Source organism: Pongo pygmaeus, chromosome 1 (genome assembly GCF_028885625.2).
Source record: "Pongo pygmaeus isolate AG05252 chromosome 1, NHGRI_mPonPyg2-v2.0_pri, whole genome shotgun sequence".
NCBI lineage: Eukaryota > Metazoa > Chordata > Mammalia > Primates > Hominidae > Pongo > Pongo pygmaeus.
In genome coordinates this window covers 63008303-63028364 of record NC_072373.2, presented here as the reverse complement: position 1 = coordinate 63028364, position 20062 = coordinate 63008303, and positions in this window count along the sequence as shown.

Genomic DNA, 20062 nt, shown 5'->3' with positions numbered 1-20062 from the left:
AATTTCAGATAGATTTATCTGATGCTGAATGCCTTGATCTTAGCAAATGCAGTATCCTGCCTGTCATAGGAAATAGACACTGGTATTGGAAAGGGGATAGTGAAAAGTTATATCTTCAATTAAAACAAATGGGTTTACCTTCTTTTATATATCTTGTGTGAGTTTTGTTGATTTTTATGGTGTACCCTCTGTCTCTCAGTTGGAAAAAAAGTAAAGAAGATCAAAAGCCCAGTATTATGCATTCATTGTTGATATGACTTATATTGTTGTTAAAAGATACTTCATCTCCTGTCTACTAAATATCAGACATTACTCATTTTTGCTTAAGAAACATTTCCCAGATGGTCTCAATTTTATTTTGTGTGCTTCCTAGATCTGACCGTATGTCCAAAGTCACCTGTTTCAAGAGTACAATGTGTATCTCTCTCCATTAGGAATAAATCACTGATCTCATCTTCAGTATTTTAAGGTAAAAGGATTAATTCTCTTTGGATCACAAAATACTAGGACCAATTTAAATGAAACATGTAATATTTGCATAAATTTGTTCTTGCTTTGGTTTTGGTCTTCTCATTTTATTCAAACACAAAAATTCTTGTAACCCTAATAATGAACTCTACTCTATCCTCACGCTGTCTTGCGGCTGCTGCTACTGGACCAAGATAGCTCTGGACTATCAATGCTGGTACCAGACACTTCTATATAAATTTTTATTATAACTCCAACATCTGAAATTTAATGGAGAGTATAGTTCATTAATGTTACTATTGTCTTTAAATATGGCGCCTGTTTATTTCTACCTGTTTTTACAGAACACTCATATGACCCTATTCTGTCTGGACCTGACAGTTTAATCTGTGTGTTGTCTCCCTCTGGCTATGAGATTAATATATTTTGACCATTCTATGAATTGCTTGAAAATAGACCTTATACACTAGTATTTGAAAGTTTGTCTTGAAATACCTTTCAAAACTTCGTACACTTTTGGTTATCATACTAACCAAAAAAATATAAGTGGAAGGGTAAAGATTGATAAATCAATTGGCTAAGTAAGTGATTGAGATTTCTGCTTCCTTTTATTTCTTCCCTGTTATAGATTCAAATTTAGAATTTCTATAGTTATATATGGAAATGAGGCCTATTCATTCAACAGTCATTTATCAGTAGTCACTGAATTTCCTGCCCTGGGAATCACAGTCTAGCAGTGTAAGCAGAAAGGTTGACAAAGTAAACAACTAGAGCGGAAAGTCTAATCAGACAACTTTGCTAAGGTGACCACTTTTAACTCTCTACCATTTTTAATTCATTCTTGTCTCTGAAGGGTGCTTGTGCAGTCACATCTATGTATTCTTTAGTAAAACAGCTTACAGGGGAAAAATTGCTGACAGTGTTGTTCATTTACATTTAATCATATTTAAAACTAATTTAGACTAGCTTGGATATTAAGGAAATTCACTGATTTATATCATTCCATAGCAATCTGACATTAAAGAAAATATTAAACCAAGAAGCTTGTGTGCACAGATAGACTTGCCTTTGCATTGGGGAATCCTAGAGAATTCCAGAAACATGAGCTGATCTTTTAGTAACTATAACAATGTTATCAAACACAAACATACAAGGCATTCTTTTCCAAAGTTGATCTGCAAACATTGGGATTTCCTACCTAAGGCAGTTTTCATTGGAGAGGGGTTTAGTAGGGTGAAAAGTTTACACAGTAAGAAGTAATGGAGAATGGGAGATAGAAGTCTCAATATCATATCCTCTGTTTTTCTTTTCTTGCTGTGATTGACTCATCTCATGACTACAGTGACTTATTTGACCTGTCTATGCCGCAGTTTACTAACCAAACTGTGACACAACACTGCTGAGAGTTTGAATTACCATCTCTTTGTGTATTGTTGACATTCACCACTGGAAGATAAGTACTAAACAACTATGTTAGACAAGATTTTTGCAGGGGTCTAATTTCATTAATAAGAAATGTTTGGAAAAGGCAAAACTATAGAGATAGAAAGCACCTCAATACTTGTCTGGGGCTGATGGTTAAACTGGAAAGTGACTGCAAAGGGGAAGAGGGAATGTTCTGAGGGGATGGGAATGTCCTTAGAGGAAACTGTGGTGATGGTTGCACCGCACAACTGCGTACATGCACTAAAAGCCATTGAACTCTATATTAACATCGGGTGGATGTCAAGGTATCTAAATTATACCTCAATAAACAGGTAACTTTCCTGTTGCTCCCACTTCATTGAGAGAAAAGGCAGAGTCCTCACAATGACCCCAAGGGTTGGCATGATCCGGCCCCTTTCCTGCTTCTCTGCTCTCAGCCTTCTCCCCTCACTCACCCACTCAGCCACCTCCTGCCTCTGGGCCTTTGCACTGGCTGTCCCTTTACCTTAAACAATCATCTCTGTATCTGTGTGAGTCCCTTCCTTTCCCCCTTCAAGTCTTCGTCCAAATGTCACCTCCTGAGAGAAGGCTTTCCAGACAACCCTACTAAATTGCAACCTTCCCACCTATCTTCTTCCCCAGCTTTGTTTCTCTTCGTGGCGCTTATCACCATGTGTGGATTTTTACATGTATACTGTACACTGTACATTTTTCTTATTTGTCTGGTACACTGTTTGTCCCTGTCCATCTTCCACCTCCCTATCCTACCTTCAACTAGAAACCTGGGCTCCAAGAAAGCAGGGTCTGCTTTGTCCATAGCCGTGTCCCCAGCATTAGCACAGAGCCTAGCGTGTAGCAGTAGCTCAAAACACCTTAGTTAAAGGAATGAATGGCAGAGCGGTGGGCTCTGTGTCTGAACCTCTGGATAAAGCAGGAGCAGGTGGTCTAGGGCATGAGTCTGGGCTCAGGGACTGCCATATCTGTGCTGATTTTCATGGAGGTAGAGGGGAGGATGGTGGTAGCTGTGGACACTGATGGCTAAGACACTTTCTGATCTCGGACCTGCATATCTCATCTCACAATTTCCAGGGACATCCCCTAAGGGCCCCAGGAGGTAGCCAAAACCATAATGGATGTGCAGGGGCCACAGGAATCCAGGCTTTCTAGCACACCCTCACTGGTCATCTGAATATACCAAGAGTATCAGATAATCCCACCTCATCCCAAGATGTTTCACAATGCATTCATTACCCACGTGAAGAGCACCTGCTCTGTGCCTGCCCGTGAGCCCGACAGTGCTGAAGACAGCACTATTAGGGTGGTGACTGAGACAGTCCTGGCTCTGCCCTTCTGGGGACCTCAGTCTGGTTTGGGGGAGAAAGACAGATCAGTCACCGCACAGTGACCACCCAGAATGAGCAGGGCTGGGGTAGGGAAATCATAGCTGGGGTGGGGGTGGGGGGGTGCCACGGAAGCCCGGAGGTGGCACCTGACCGTCTGAGAGGTTCAAAAAGGGGTTCCCAGGAAAGGGAATATCTGACATCTGCAGGACTAGTAGGATCCACTAGGTAAAGAGAGGAGAAACATGGGCAAAACCTGGGAGGAAAGAGATGGTGAGGCAAACTCCTGGAAATAAAAGAGGTTTGCAACGACTGACCCTCCTCTAGTCCAGTGGTTTTCAAGGAAGAGGAATTTTGCTCCCTTGGAGACATTTGGCAGTGTCTGAAGACATTTTTGTTTTGTCACAACTGGAGAGGAGTATGTGCTGCTAACATCTCATGTGTAGGGGCCAGGGACAGCCCCTTAGAACGAAGAACTTGCCAACCCAAATTATCAATAGTGCTGAGGTTGAAAAATCCTAATCTGATCTGAAGAAGAGAGTCAGGTTATGCAAAGCCTTCATCTGCTAAAGGATGTGTACTTTATCCTGATGACAATGAGTTTTAAGCAGACACGGGTCAAGAGTAGATCTGATTGTATCTGGAAGCTGAAGGCTATCAGGGCAATCTGAGCTCTAGTCTCTCTCTCTGATCATCCCTTACCTCACCTATAATCAACAGAAACTAAAAAGGAAAGAACTCCTTTCAGCAAGACTGTGGTGCCCCTGAAGAGAGGGACAGAGCCTTCATTCCAAAGCTTACTCAACAGACATTTCCTAAGCTGCCCCCAGGCCGTGTGCTGGTTGAGAATGCTGAAAAATTCAGACAAGGTATGTTGGGTTTTTTATACAGATCTTACCCTTGTGTCATTTCCCGTTGATACTATTTGTCTCCTACAGTTCCTGGCATGGACTTTTGTCACCTCTAGTCTCCTCTCCCACTCCACTGATGGCAAGGACATGGTTAGAGCCATCTTTGTGGCCCACCACAGGGCTGGCCCTCCTGCTCAACCCCTCCATTTAGCACTGGAGAAATGAAGGCCTGCAGAGGGAGAGGAAGTTACCCAAAGTCACCCAGAGAGTCTCCTCCTGTCTGACTAATGCTCCTCTCCCCTGTGCTACCATCCACATGTAAGCCACATCCGAGTGGGTATGTCCACAGCACTTCAATTCCTCAAATACCTGAACAGTGGCTGCCTGAACTGTCTGATATGCTCTGCAGCTCAGTTTGGTTGACGAAGCAAGTCAGAAGTTATCAGCACTTGGGGTGATTCCTCCATAGGATCAATTTATGCTCAAAGCACACCCATCTCAGTCCTAATCACCTTTGGTCAGCAATGTCTGCCAACTTCTACGTGGAATGGTTCCCAAAACTAACCTGGGTGATCTGCAAATAGCTTAGTCTCTCTGTTCCTTGGATTCCCATCTGTAAAATGGTACTGTTGACCTCCACAGCCTGTTCCCTTAACCCATGAAGATTACCTGACTTTCTCAGAGCTAAAAAACTTCCAATAAATCATTGCCCACGCCTCAGGCACTGTGAGCAAGACTCTGAATGCCAGATTACTCTAGAAACCATTTTGGAGTCTGGAATTTTGGAGTTGAGAACCCAGGGTTCCTGTGCCAGTGTATCCCTGGCTTGAGCAGAGAGCCTGGTGGCTGCTGACGTAAGCATGCAAAAAACCCAGTAAGCAACAGGGCCCTACTATGGTACCATCCAACCTCCCTGGCCAGGTACTCAAGATGGTGCTCCAAGGCACTGGATTCCACACATATGGAAAGGACACCCCAGTGGAAGGGTCCTCACCCAGGGTGGAGCAAACCCTTTACTCTTATCTCAGCCCGGGTGCCCTACCAGAGCCACCTACTGCACTGCCGCTGTATTCTGGATGGTTCAGCATATTACTTCTAATTAATCTGAGACCCTCACTGCACTTTGAAACATCAGAGCACGGTTGCATTGCTGTTCTAAATTTTCCAACTTTCTCTTAAACAGTAGACAGCCACATACAAGGATAAATCTCAGGATAATGGCATTAGAAATGTATTTTTATGGTTAGACAATTTTCCATATTATCTACCATTGAATTTTCAGAAATGACTTGCATTAAAAATAAAGTTGTTGTTATCCTTTATTAAATTTTTAAGATGTCTTTCACTAAAAATAAGTAGTCGTTTCTAAACTTAGAAGTAAAGTGACTCCTTGAGTAACTGATTTAATAATAGGCCACTTTTCAGAATTTCCTAGCCTGTATCCTAGGCTTAAACATAACTTTATCTTTGTTACCTACTACTAATAAAGAACCTTATAAATAATTCTCACTTGAGCCTCACACTTTCCTATAAAAAAGCAGGATGGACATTATTTTTTCTCATTTGAAAAACCAAGACATTGAAACTCATGAAATTTTTTGCATGTTCAAACAACTCACAATAATGGAGCCAAGACTACAATGTAGACTTGTGTTAGGTGTTGATAAAAATAAAATGGTTAGGATCTTGAATTCTGTAGTAAGAAGAAAATAGGTTCAAACACTGCCCTCATCATTTACTTGCTTTAGGGAACTGGACAAGCTATTTAATTCTTTCACTACTCAGTTTCTTTATCTATAAAATAGGGAAAATAATAATGTCTACCTCATAGTTTGGTTATACTAATTAAATAAATACCTATGCAAAGTATTTAACCCAGTGCCTGGTTTATAAGCCCCATATGCTTATGGGGCTCATTCAATAAATGATTGCTATCATAATCAGATTTTTCCTTCCTTTCTACTCTATAAAGGCATCCTCAGCAAAGTGGCAAAAGCTTGGCTTTGGAATCAGACCATTTCTGATTTCTGCTTTATCACATGAACTTTGTATGACTTGCTTAACTATAATCTCTTCCAGCTAAAGTTTGGTCATCTGTAAAAGCTTAGGGGATGTTATAAAGATTAAAGTCCTGACCTATAAAAAAAGAGATTTAATAAATGTTAAATTTCTTTCCTTCCATCATGAGTCTTCTTAAAAAATTTGATTTACAAAGTACATATTTTTAAACTATGTTCTTTGCCACTTGCTTATGTAAGCCATCTTATTCAACAATATATTACCAACACCTAGTAGAGTGGCTATATCTCATTAGGCGCCCAACAAATATGTACTTCATGGAGAGAGAGGGAGAATTCTCTGCAGCTTAGGATGGTCAGAGAAGACTTAATGAAAGAGATAAGACTTAAGTGATGCTGGGCATTGTAGCTCATGCCTGTAATTCCAGCACTTTGGGAGGCCAAGCCAGGTGGATCACTTGAGCCCAGGAGTTCAAGACCAGGCTGGGCAACATAGCGAGACCCTGTCTCAAAAAAAAAAAAAAAACACTTAAGTGAACCTTGAATAACATTTAGAATGGATGATCACTATATCAGAATAAAGAATGGTATTTAGGTGACCTGCTCATGACAAACAGCCCATAAAACCTGAACTCTAAATATGAGGGAGAGTGATAGTACTTGTAGAAACTCTAGTGATGACATTCTTTAAGTCTGACACAAGGAGTATTTGGAATTCTAAGGCAAGAATGATACATATTCTGGGAGGAGCTTGGAGAAAAGTTAGTATGATGTAGTGTTTTTTAGAAATGGAAAAGACCAGTCAAAATGGCCTTTTTTATCTCTTAAAAGTAGTAACAGAATGACTCATTAGGCTGTCTTCACAATTCTGATTTTAATAAAATGTAATAAAATCAGTTTTCCCTTCATATATTTTCTGAAATTTGATTCTAACTTTCCTATGAGCTGGAATCATTCCATTACTTTTAATGATGTTACACACATATACAAAAAGAAGCTTGGAAATATTGTTACAAAACTGTCAGAAGATAACTTTTTTAATAACAGGGAAAAAGTGCATAGGCATTAGTGCTTTCATTGATCTATATATTGCCACTGGGGTGTCAACACATTTGGCTCTTAGTTGAGGTGGTGGTGGAAAAAAGGCTGCAGAAATTTTATTGAGTTTTCTTCTCCACAGGGCTCCTTGACTACAGGTGAAAAGGATCTCACTGCTGAGGGAAGGCTGTGTTTGGCAGGAGTTAAAAGTGCTGAGGACATGGAAACTATATATAACACCAGAGGTTTGTCAAGGGTGTGGGTCCAGGTGTCCTGATTTTGAAATTTTCTTTTGAGGCTACCTCCTACTGAGTAGAGCACAATGATTTCTTTCTTACTGTAATATGCATGCTCGAACTGGAACAGGATAAGGTTGATGTGAGAGCTTCAGATTACATTTTCACTACTTGCTAAAAGGGCTTCACCTATTTATAAACTCTTTCACTTCCTTATTTCTTTTGTGAAAATCTCTTATTTTCATTCCCAATGACCACACTCTGGAGCTTGTCACCATCTAGAACTGCAGTACATGAAATCTTAAACTTAGTCATTCCACTCTCTGGCCATAATGTCTTTGTCGGTTACATCCCTACCACCTGCCTTACCTCAAAGGAACTTGTAATTCCAGAACTCTTTTCCTTCATTCTTACTTATCAGTTTTTCAGTACTTTCAACCTTCCTTTCCAGATGTTGTTCTCCTCTCACCAATAATCTAGATTCTAATCTATTGTCAGAAATGACCTGAAAAACCTGAGACATGCTGAATCCAACGTTTCTATCACATATGAAGTGTTAGAGAGTGGTAGATAAGTGCCACTGGAGAAAATGTTGTGACCTCCTCGACAGAGCTACCCCATGTTTGTTTGTTTTGTTTTTAAATCTCTAACCATAGCAGTAGCCTGCAATTCTGTCCACAATTTCTTCATATTTCCTGATCAGCTCACTCTCTCCTTCTCCAGAGCTATTATCTTAAGGCTTTTACAAAGTAAGCTTCTGTCCATTGCCTCCTCAACTTCCCTCTTATTCTTAGAATACCTTCCTACTAATTCTTAGAGAAAATGTAAGCCACCGAAAAAGAGCCTGTCAACATCTATCTCTAAATCTAAAGACTCACCTGCATCCATACTCACTTTTCTCTTCTTTCTTCTCTTAAAAGAAGCAATGTCTTTCCTCCTAAACCTCTCTACCTGAACTCTCTGTATTTCTATCCACTTGACCTCTCAAGGACATTGTCTATTAATGATCCCAGCTCTCTCAAATTCATTCTATATTTGCTCCTTCCTATCAGCATTAAGCTTGCTTAAATCTCTCCTTTCTTAAAATAAAAAATTTCCCTTGACTCCATATTTGCCTACATTTATTCTCATGTATCTTCTCCATTAAGGCCAACCTTTTGAATGAGTTATCAATTCTCACTTCCCAACCTTCCTTTACTCTTTATATTTTTCTATATGTCTATTTTTCTATATGTTTACAAGTCTATTATTCTCACTAAGGGTTACACTGACTTCTTATGATTAAATTCAATGGATAATTGTTATTGCTTATAGCTTTCTGTAATATTTAATGTTGTTCCTCTGTTCCTTTCTCTGTAAACATTTCTTTTCTTGATAGCTGTGACTCTATATTCTTTTGTTTCATTTCTCCATTTTTCCATGCTAACTCTTCTTAACCAACCTTATTTTGCTAGCTTATCTTCCTTTGCTCATTTCTTAAATACTGATGTTTCTATGAGCTTTATTTTTAGCCTTCTCTTTGTTACATATAAGCTCTTGGTCAATCTAATTAGGTTCCACGGCTTAATTTTATTCCTATGTGCTGATAACTCTTAAATCTATATCTCCATTCAGTGCCTCTTCTGAATGTTGATTCACATATGTAGTTCCTCTTGGGGTGCCCACAGATCTATGTCTGTTTTTGCTTGCTCAGGCTGCCATAACAAAATACCATAGACTGGGTGGCTTGCACAAAAGAAATTTATTTTCTCACAATTATGGAGGCTAGAAGTTTGAAATCAGGGTGTCAGCATGACTGGGTTCTGGTGAGGGCTCCCTTCCTAGCTGCAGACGGCTGCCTTCTCATTGTGTCCTCACATAACAGATCTCTCCACTCTCTCTCTCTCTCTCTCTCTCCTCTGCCTCCTGACTCTTTCTCTCTCTTCTTATAAGGCCATAGACCTATTGAATTAGTGTCCCACCCTTATGATCTCCTGTAACCTTAATTACTTCCATAAAGGCCCTATCTCAGGATACAGTCACTTTGGGGGGTTAAGGTTTTAATATATGAATTTGGGGGGAACATAATTCAGTCCATAGCAATGTCCAAGATTGAACTCATTAGATCTACACTAAAACCAGCTCAATTTTCTCTGTTCCCAATTTCAGTGAATAGCACCAGAGACCGTACAAAGTAGTGGTGAAGAAAACAAATCTTTCTGGACTAAAATCCAGGCTCTTATTACTAATAATTTACCCTTAGGCCTCAGTTATTTCATCTGTAAGTGGGCTTAGTAATCTACCTTATAGAAATATTGTTAGGATTAAATGAGTTGACTTAATTCTTAAAGTAGTACCAGATGTGCTTTTTAAAACAGTACTCATAAACATCAACTATTACTATTGCATCCACCTAATTAGTTAAAACAAACATCTGCAAGTCACCCTTGAACTTTACCTCTCCCTCCTTTGTAGAATTTATTTAATATCCAGGTTCAGTAGTTTCTGTTTCTTTAACATTCTGGAACTGATTCACACTCTCTATTCTTTTTCTTATTACCCAGGCTCAGGCCAATAACTACTACTTTTTTGGCTTATGAAAATAATACAATAGACCAGACGTATTGGCTGACACCTGTAATCCCAGCACTTTGGGAGATCGAGGCAGGTGGATCACTTGAGGTCAGGAGTTTGAGACCAACCTGGCCAACATCGTGAAACCCCATCTCTACTAAAAATACAAAAATTAGCTGGGCCTGGTGGTGCGTACCTGTAGCCCCAGCTACTGGAGAGGCCGAGGCAGGGGAATCATTTGAACCTGGGAGTTGGAGGCTGCAGTGAGCTGAGATCGTGTCACTGCACTCTAGCCTGGGTGACAGAGCAAGACTGCGTCTAAAAAAAAAAAAAAGAAAATAAAAGAAAGAAAAAAGAAAATAACACATTAACTAGTCTTTCTTGCTGAATTCTTTCCAAACTATTTTCTCACTGCATCCAGAGAGGTTTTCTAGAAATGCAAATCTTTTCATGTTTGTTTCCTGCCTGAATCCATTAGATGGCTTCCTGAAAAAATACTTATAACAAGTAACAAAGTTCTTCACGATATTTCCATGCCTAACTGCATATCTTCATTTCTCCTCACTTACCAATTTTCACTCAATGCTGTAGCCACATCAGCTACTTTATTTGCTCTAAGGCAGTGCTTCCCAAGAACCTCTTTTACTTCACAATACATGGAAAATGAGAATAAATTCATGGCACACTGGGGTAAACCAGTAAATTTGGTTGTGTCTAGAGCCAGTTGGCCTAAGATCTCACATACTTCCCCAAGCATAAAAGAATCAATATTTAAACATGTCTGTAACTCATTCACAACACAGCAAGATAACTAGGGAACATTAGTTTGTAAGCTCTAGTACACTCTGTGTTTTCAATTGCAGATTGCCATGACCAATGCCATGACGTTCACTATCCTTTTCTAAAGCCATCATAACCACTACCAAAACTCCTCTAAAGAGCAAGCTAGTCATTTCCATCTCAGTTTAGAAATCAGTTCCTCTAGAAGCCTTCATATACTCTTTTTTTTTTTTTTTTTTGAGACAGAGTTTCACTCTGTCGCCCAGGCTGGAGTGCAATGGCGTGATCTTGGCTCACTGAAACCTCTGCCTCCTGGGTTCAAATGATTCTCCTGCCCCAGCCTGCCGAGTAGCTGGGACTACAGGCACGCGCTACCATGCTAGGTTAATTTTTGTATTTTCAGTAAAGATGAGGTTTCACCATGTTGGCCAGGTTGGTCTCAAACTCCTGACTTCAAGTGATCTGCCCACCTTGGCCCCCCAAAGTGCTAGGAGTACAGGTGCACACCACAGCACCTGGCTAATTTTAGTATTTTTAGTAAAGACAGGGTTTCACCATGTTGGTCAGGCTGGTCTCAAACTCCTGACCTCAAGAGATCCGCCCGCTTCGACCTCCCAAAGTGCTGGGATTACGGGTGTGAGCCACCATGCCCAGCCTCACCTATCTTTTGTGTTTGGGTCAGACATTTTTCTTGTGCTCCATATTGCAGCCTGTAACTCTCCTTTTACAGCTTATATAAAAACATGCTCCTGGCTGGGCATGGTGGCTCACTCCTGTAATCCCAGCACTTTGGGAGACTGAGGCAGGCAGATCACCTGAGGTCAGGAGCTTGAGACCAGCCTGGCCAACGTGGTGAAACCCCGTCTCTGCTAAAAATACAAAAAAAATTAGACAGACGTGGTGGCGGGCACCTGTAATTCCAGCTACTCGGGAGGCTGAGGCAGGAGAATCACTTGAACCCAGGAGGTGGAGGTTGCATTGAGCCCAGACAGTGACATTGCACTCCAGCCTGGGCAACAAAAATGAAATGAAACTCCATCTCAAAAAAAAGAAAAAAAAATGCTCCTGAGGAACTTTTCAGATACATTGACAATACAATTATAAGTAAATACATAGGATCCAGTAAGAACATAGAAAAATATGCAAAGCAATGATAAGGATGAAATACCAATATAAAATTAACACTCAATAATGCCTAAAAGTTCTTACCAAATGTTGTCATTTCCTGTGTTTAATTAGGTAGGTTTTTCATTGGCATAATAAAAGTAAACACTTTTTAGATAGTAAACCAACTCCTCTTTTAGCTAGTGTACTTGCCTGCCTTAGGTACTAATATAAACTAGCAAGCTAATTGCTTTCCTCAATTAGGGAAGATGTAGCTTTGGGTATGACGGGGTTTTGACAGCAGCACTGGAATAAATCTAAATAAATGGTTAGATATTTACATTGTTATTTTTTTGAAATATTTTAATGCACCCAAGCATCAGAATCTCCCATATACCAATGTAAATTTCCCCATATCTTCTAGAAACAAATGTGCTTTAAATGCATGATTAATTTACCATTTTAGAGTTCTGACTCAATTCTGTTTCAAACTGTATAAAAAATTGAGAATTAACTTGACATTTTAACATCTCAGTTCTTGGAAATAGCATTGGTTTTATTAATTCCAAAGTTCTTTTTAAAGATAAATCCAGTTTACTTAACATTTAGCCTAAATTCTGTTTCATCTTTAAGACTGATACTATATATATACTGTATATATATACTGTATATAGTATATGGTATATATACAGTATATATATAGTGTATATATACAGTATATATATACTGTATATATACATATATGACATAAATTAATCCCTTATTCTTCCTTTAAGCTAATTTATCTAATTTTGAATTGTGACCTATCTTTAAATAACGTTTTTACACAAGAGGCACATATCAGATATGAGAAAAGTGGTTACAGGAATTTAGGATTGTAAAGTAAATCCTTCAAAACAGGAAATTTGGGGGTTTTCTGCTAATAAAACTCAAAACTGTATTATTAACTGACCTATTCATTATGAAAATAATGTCAAAGGGAAATTTAGGAAAATGTTAGGTAAGAGATTAAAACCAGCTGACTATTTAGCAAAGTAGCTTTGAAATCTATTATTATAACAGGAGTTTGCTTTGTTTTTCCTGGAAGAAGGGGAGGTTGACCAAATAATATTCTGAGGCTTTCCCAAAGTTGTACTCTTACCCTTCTTCATCTCTCTTTGCATTCTTTTCTGTCAGCCTGTCCCGCTTTCCTCTGTATTTTCCTATTTTTTTGACTCTTGCCCCTTAATTGCTGACATGTTCAAATGAACCAATCATCAAGATGAAAAACAAAACAAAACCAAAAAAAAAAAAAAAAAAAAAAAAAAAAAACCCTTGGCCCTGTCTCCTCCCCTGGCCACAAATCTATTTTTCTTTTCTTTTTTTCAGCCGGACTTATTTAGATGGCCACATTTTTCTGTCTTCTGTATTTCCTCAACTTCTTTTTTATTCTTCCACATGTTACAGTCTGTTTTCCACCTGTCTTCCTGTTGAAACTCTGTTCAGTAACGTAACTGAGAACCTTTTATTAACGTATGTAGGTAATTCATCTCAAACTTTGTGTTCCCAGCAGTACCTGATACTTCTGATATCATCTCTACTTCTTGACCCTCGCTGTCCTTGAAATGGTAAAACTGAGGCAATGTCTTTGTATTCAGGCCCATCCAGGAATGGTGGGAGAAACAGTTGCTGACAAAATAGAACATTCCAATGGAATAAGGATTGATGGTCTGTCCTTAGGGCAGCAGCAGCTACTGGTCATTCTCAGATTGATCTCAAGTTCTCAAAGGAAATAACCAAGAATAAGAGGGAAGAGAGCCTGGCTGATGAAAAAGAACAGAGAAAATCTAACAACCACTTGTAATTTATGAGGTCATTCTCTGTTCTATTAGACTGGAGCCAATAGTATGCTCACACTCCAACAGAATGCCACTTTGCAATGACACAAGCCCATAAGGTAGCTGTCAGAAAGTCATGGAAATCGCATATGACCCAAGATATTTGAATTATCTTCTTTAGTAAATTTATTCCCACTGCCAAAAACTTCCTTCTGCCCAAGCCCACGTTATTTCTGATTTCTCGTTTAAGTCTTTGCTGTAAGTTGGAGAGTTTACTTTGCACTTGAAACTGATTTACTAATTACAAACGATTTCTCCTATTACTCTTTCATACTCTTATTTATTCTAACTTTCCCTTAATTATTATTTATTTTTCTGCTCACTCGTATTTTCCTTAGAGTCTTATTATCTTTATCCTCTTCCTTTCTTACTTTTATTGGTCAATCCAGATGAGCACATTCTATTTATACTAAATCTATGGATTCATTCCAGGCCTGTTTTCCAAACTTCAGACCCATATAGCTCACTAAACTATTGAGCATTTCCATTTGTATTTCCGATAGACCCCTCAAGCAAACATGGCCAAAAGAGTTTTCCTGTACTTCTGTTTCGGGTGACATAGCAGACTGGGCTAATAGGGAGCTCTTCCCATTACCAAAAAAACTAAAAATAACAATAAATGTGTCATAGAATATAAAAATATATTCACATATACCTATATGCATATGGACATGTATGTACATACATGCACAACTGTGCTCAAAACAATTTTTTAAAAAGTGCCAGAAATGAAGAGGGCAGTTAGAGTTGGTAGTAACAAGTGTATCCCTCCTCCCTCTGGCTTCAGAGGCTCTTGAACCTGAATATTTGCTTTAATGTCTAAGTGGTTGTGGTTTTCATGTCTATGTGAAGAAAGCAGACATGGCCTGGGCATGCAGAAGGCAAGCAGTTAAAATTGAGATGGCTGCAGATAAGCAGACCATCAAAAAGGCCACTTCCTCAATGAGGAGAGATAAAGCCCTGAATGGAGAAAAAACAAACAAACATGGGAAATCAATACTTGAAGGCTCTGCCTTCATATTTATGGAACACAAATTGTGCAGTAAAACCTTAGCTGTATAAAACAAGTGAAAACTGGTTCTAGAACAATCAATCAGGAAAAGATTGCAACGTTTAAAACACTTGGGGTACGCTGGACTCCTTAGAAAAAAAAAATCTCTTCTGAAGATGATTTCACAATAAAAGACACAAACCACAAATTGGTGGCTCGGGATTCAAGCTTCATCTATCTTAGAACACTGCCATCTTGGAGCCCTTTCTTCCAACTTTGTAGACAGGAGTAAGAATGGAGAAAGTATACCTGCTCTTAGTTGCCATAGACTGGGAGTGACACATAACTTTCACTCACATTTCACTGGTGATAATTAATCAAATGACTCCACCTGCATATATGGGGCTGAATAGTTTGGTCTGTCAGCATACTCAAAACAATGTAACAGCTTAGTGAACATATAGAAATTATCTCTGCCATATTGTCCTGTCAAATCAACCAGTAAGAGTTATCAATTCTGCCTCAGATATCATTGACTAATCCAGCTTCTTCTCCTTCCCAATGTATCCATATTTGTCTAGGCTGTCATCATCTTGAAACACTCAGTAGCCTCCTGACTTGTCTTCCTATCCCCTGTTTCTTCCTACTACTGTTAGAATCTTTTGATTGTAAATGACACTAGCTATAACTAACAGGATTTCATCTTATGGACTCCAGAAGGAATCATGAAATTAGCTCAGGAAAGACCTGGAAAAAGAAATATGATATGATTTTCAGGATTGCAGCCAATTATCAAGTTTTGACCTTTATCTTATTTGGTCTCTCTTCAAGAGAACTTTTCTTTCTCCTAATCCTCAGTGGTGTCTCCCACTTTTATGTTGCAAGATAGTATTCAGTTATTTTTCTTCCAATATGATACCTGCCATAGACAACATTGACATGTAAGTATTTTCTGTACCTTCTTTCTACAAGGGCAAGAACTACAGTAAATCTTCAACTACTTTATGTGTCCTACAGGTCCTAATGTGAAATCTTACATAATCTAAGCAGAGTGAGTACTCTACAATTATTCGACAAATCTATAAATGGCCAAAAAGCATTATGACATTTTATTCTACTGTGAATATATTGTTAACAATTGCTAACCTAGAGAGTTCTTATACTGGTGAAGACTGGTGCATCTTTCATTGTTCTAAAAGCTATCTCATGATGTCTAAGTATCTAAGCAGAGGGAAAAATTGATCCTTCATTTTCCTGACTTAGTGCTTGATAACCTACCTTATCTGGTTGTGGCATCATAAATAGCCTACATTATGTCCACTGTTTGATTCCATAGTAAAGCTTTGTGTCCTTGCTATTCTGTAGCTCTCTGTAACTAAGTTTGCAAGGTGCTTTTGCATACATTAATTACTTTGATTCTCAAAATTGTCTTGTAAAAAATGGATATTATTACTAGAATTTAGCGTAGTAGATAATTGTAATCGAGTATATTGGAGATTATAAAGTGGTTTTACATGACTTAATGCATTTTTTCCTTATGATTCCATAAGCTAGATAGGGATGGAACTGGCATTTTTCCCAAAGCATTTTCCCACTGTTATTCTCCCCAAACTCAAAGTTAGTAATTTATTTTTGACTAATATATATTTGTTAATAAAATCCCACATCCATATCACTGTTTCATGTAGCTTTTAGTGACAGTTCTCCTTGTAGCAAAAGCAACTGTGTTCAAGAAAAGATGGAATATGGTAAGGAGGCAGCATAGGGTGGTGGCAACAAGGGTGAGTGCTGAAGCCAGACTACCTAGGATCAAGTTGAAGTTTATTAATTTCTTAGCTGAAGTGCTTTAAGATATTAATGCATCCATAAAAATTGATATAATTGGCTGGCGTGGTGGCTCATGCCTGTAATCCCAGCACTTTGGGAGGCTGAGGCGGGTGGATCACTGGAGGTCAGGAATTGGAGATCAGCCTGGCCAACACAGTGAAACTATTTCTACTAAAAATATAAAAATTAGCCAGGCGTGGTGGTGCATGCCTGTAACCCCAGCTACTTGGGAGGCTGAGGCTGGAGAATTGCTTGAACCCAGGGAGGGTAGAGGTTGCAGTGAGCCGAGACTGTACCACTGCACTCCAGCCTGGGCGAGACTCCATCTCAAAAAAAAATAAAAAAAAAATAAAGATCTAATAACGGTACCTACTTTAGATCTTTAGATACCTTAGAGTTTCCAAGTTTGTGGAAAGGATTAGAGCATAATATGTGAAAAAAAATTCTTAATATAGTGCAAGTTGCATAGTAATCACACAATACCTGCTGTAGAGGCTGCAGAGGATATTGGCACAGAGCCCACCTCTGGACCCATGACAGTAGAATTTGTATCACAGTCTTTACATTGCCTGTGTGATCTTGGGCAAGTTAACGTAAATTCTCTGTGCTGTAGTTTCCTCCTCTATTAAAATTGAGGCAACAATAGTACCCACCTCATAGAGTTGTGATGAAGAATGCATGAGCTAATGCCTGGAACATGCTCAGTAAAGTCGTTAATTGAAAATTCCTTTCTGTTAGGGGAGACCCTCACGATTTTTTCCGATGTTGAATTCTCAATGTAGTTAAGTCTGGTTAATTTTGTTGTGTTCTTTAAGTTGGCAAGTCAGCACCTGTGTATTTATATAAACACTCATGTTTCCAAATACATTCATTATTTTTATTGTTGACATTTATTAAATTTAATTTAAACTTACTATGCTTGCTCCAAGCAAAAAGAAGCAGCAGAAGGAAACCATCTAACCTCTAAACAGGCATTAGCAGACATCGCTACTTGCCCAAGCACTAGTAGGTGTATCTTTGTTTCTAGGGAATGATACTTTTCTATTTTCCTGTTCTTGAAATTGCTATTTGAGTCTTTGAGTCATCAAATAGATGCAGATTAGTACAACCCAGTTTCATTTAACATGTTGCAGATCCGGTGCCTTTGTTCTTTTACAATCTCTTCCATTGTGACAGGTAGGTGAACAGATATCTGCTGCTTTGGGGTATTAGAAGGAAATAAATAGTAATGCCTTACTCCACTTGGGCTGCTATAAGGGAATCCCTTACGATGTGTGGTTTAAACAATAGACATTTATTTCTCACAATTCTGGAGGGTGGAACATGCAAGATCAAGGTACTGACAGATTTGTTTCTTAGTGAGGGCTTGCCTCCTGGCGCGCAGATGGCCACCACCACGCTGTGAGCTTTCATGACCTCTTCTTTGTGTACAGGCAGAGAAAGCTCTCTGTCTCTTTCTGTCTTTATGAGGGTACAAATCTCATCATTAGGGTCCCACTTTCATGGCCTACTCTAGACTTAATTATCTCCCACATGTTCTACCTGCAAATACCATCACATTGGGGGTTAGGGTCTTATCATATGAATTTTGGGGAGACATAACTATTCATCTCATAACAGAGAGATGATTGGTAGACAGATCAAAAATATTTTCAGCTCTGTTAAGCTACTTGTGATGATTGAATGAACTCCCTCTTTCCGCATTCCCAAATAGCTTTCCAACTTACATAAATTTAAGATTTCAGCGAATGCTATGTTGATCTGAAGTATTGCTTTCCACAATACATGTCTGTTTAGGTGCAATGATTGCTTTTAGAGAGTGATTCCTCCAGGGATTTAGGTCAATGTAAATTACATTTTCATCGTGTGAATTACTTTTGAAATTAGATCTTCTTTTCTGTTATTATTCCTCTCTCCTTCTTCTTTGCTCCCTCCACTCCAGTCACACAGGCCTCCTTTCTGTTCCTTGAACAAACCACACCTGCCACCTTAGATGTCTACTGGCAAACTCCCTTACCTCTTTTAAACCTTGGCTCAATTTTTATCATTGAGTTTACTTGAGATTACTCTGGGGATTCTCTTAAAAATTACCTACCCCCCACATCACACTCATGATCACCCTTACCCCATTCAGTTCTAATTTTTTTCCTATAGCACTAATTATCTTTGCTGGGGCTCAGAAAATGATGTGACATACTTTGGCATATCATTTTCTGAGCTCCAACAAAGATAAAGTGACATACTTTGGCATGTTGAGGTCTTTTAACTAAAGGCAGTCCGAAGGCTTCAGAAACAGCATCAGAACAAAGCTCTATCTGATCTTTTCCTGACCATCTGTCTCTGGCCCCTCATTTTCCCCCAACGTGAGTCATAGAAACCAGAATTATTCTTCCCCAAGGCAGGGTAGAAATGAGAACCTCTTTTCCCCAAAACAAGCTATAAAAATTGAAATTATTGTGTACTCTTTCTCTACCTTTCTGTGTAGAAATTGGCCGTAAAAAGGTTCGCTGATGTACCATGTCAGATAGGAGGTCATAAGACCTCATTTCAAAGGGGTCTTACCCATAGCTGGGAGGAAGAGATGCTACAACAAATAGGCCAAAAAGAATCTGAACAGACAAGCCTTGCTGGGTTTCTCTACTCAGTCTACTAGTATTAGACCATATCCTTTTCTGTCCATATTTTTATAAGGTCCTCTGTTCTTCATTGAACCAACACATAAAAATGTATCCTTGGCCAGGCATGGTGGCTCATGCCTGTAATCCCAGCACTTTGGGAGGCTGAGGTGGGCGGATCACCTGAGGTATGGAGTTCGAGACCAGCCTGACCAACATGGAGAAATCCTGTCTCTACTAAAAATACAAAATTAGCCAGGTGTGGTGGCTCATACCTGTAATCCTAGCTACTCAGGAGGCTGAGGCAGGAGAATGGCTTGAACCTGGGAGGCAGAGGTTGTGGTGAGCGGAGATCGAGCCATTGCACTCCAGCCTGGGCAACAAGAGCAAAATTCCATCTCAAAAAAAAAAAAAAAAGTTTCCTTGGGTCTTCATTCTAACGGATCTCATGACACATAAATTTTGATTAAATAAATTTGTTTTGCTTTTCTCTCGTTAAGGTGTCTCTTGTTATAGGTGTGTCAGTCATGGAAAGGTTAGCACACCTTTTCACTCCTACATCTTATACATACTAAATAAATACTTGTTATATCTATGGTTATTGACCATCTTTTCCTATTCAAATGAAAGTTGCATGACAGCAGGAATCTCTGTTTTGCTCACTGCCTTACCCCAAGCATCCAGCTCATAGTAAGCTCTTGGTAAGTTTTTCTTGAATAAATCGGCAGAATAAAACATATAAAGAGCAAGTAGCTTTCTGCTAGTCTAGCCAAAATTGAACAAATATGCTTCTCTGTGTTCACAAATGAATTGTGTAAAAGCACTGTACTTCTCTTAAATGAATTATTGTTCCTTTTCAGGCCAGATGTAGCTAAAATCAATCCTCAAACTGTTGCCTTTTTAAACAGTAAATATGCAGAAAAAATCTTCATCAAATTT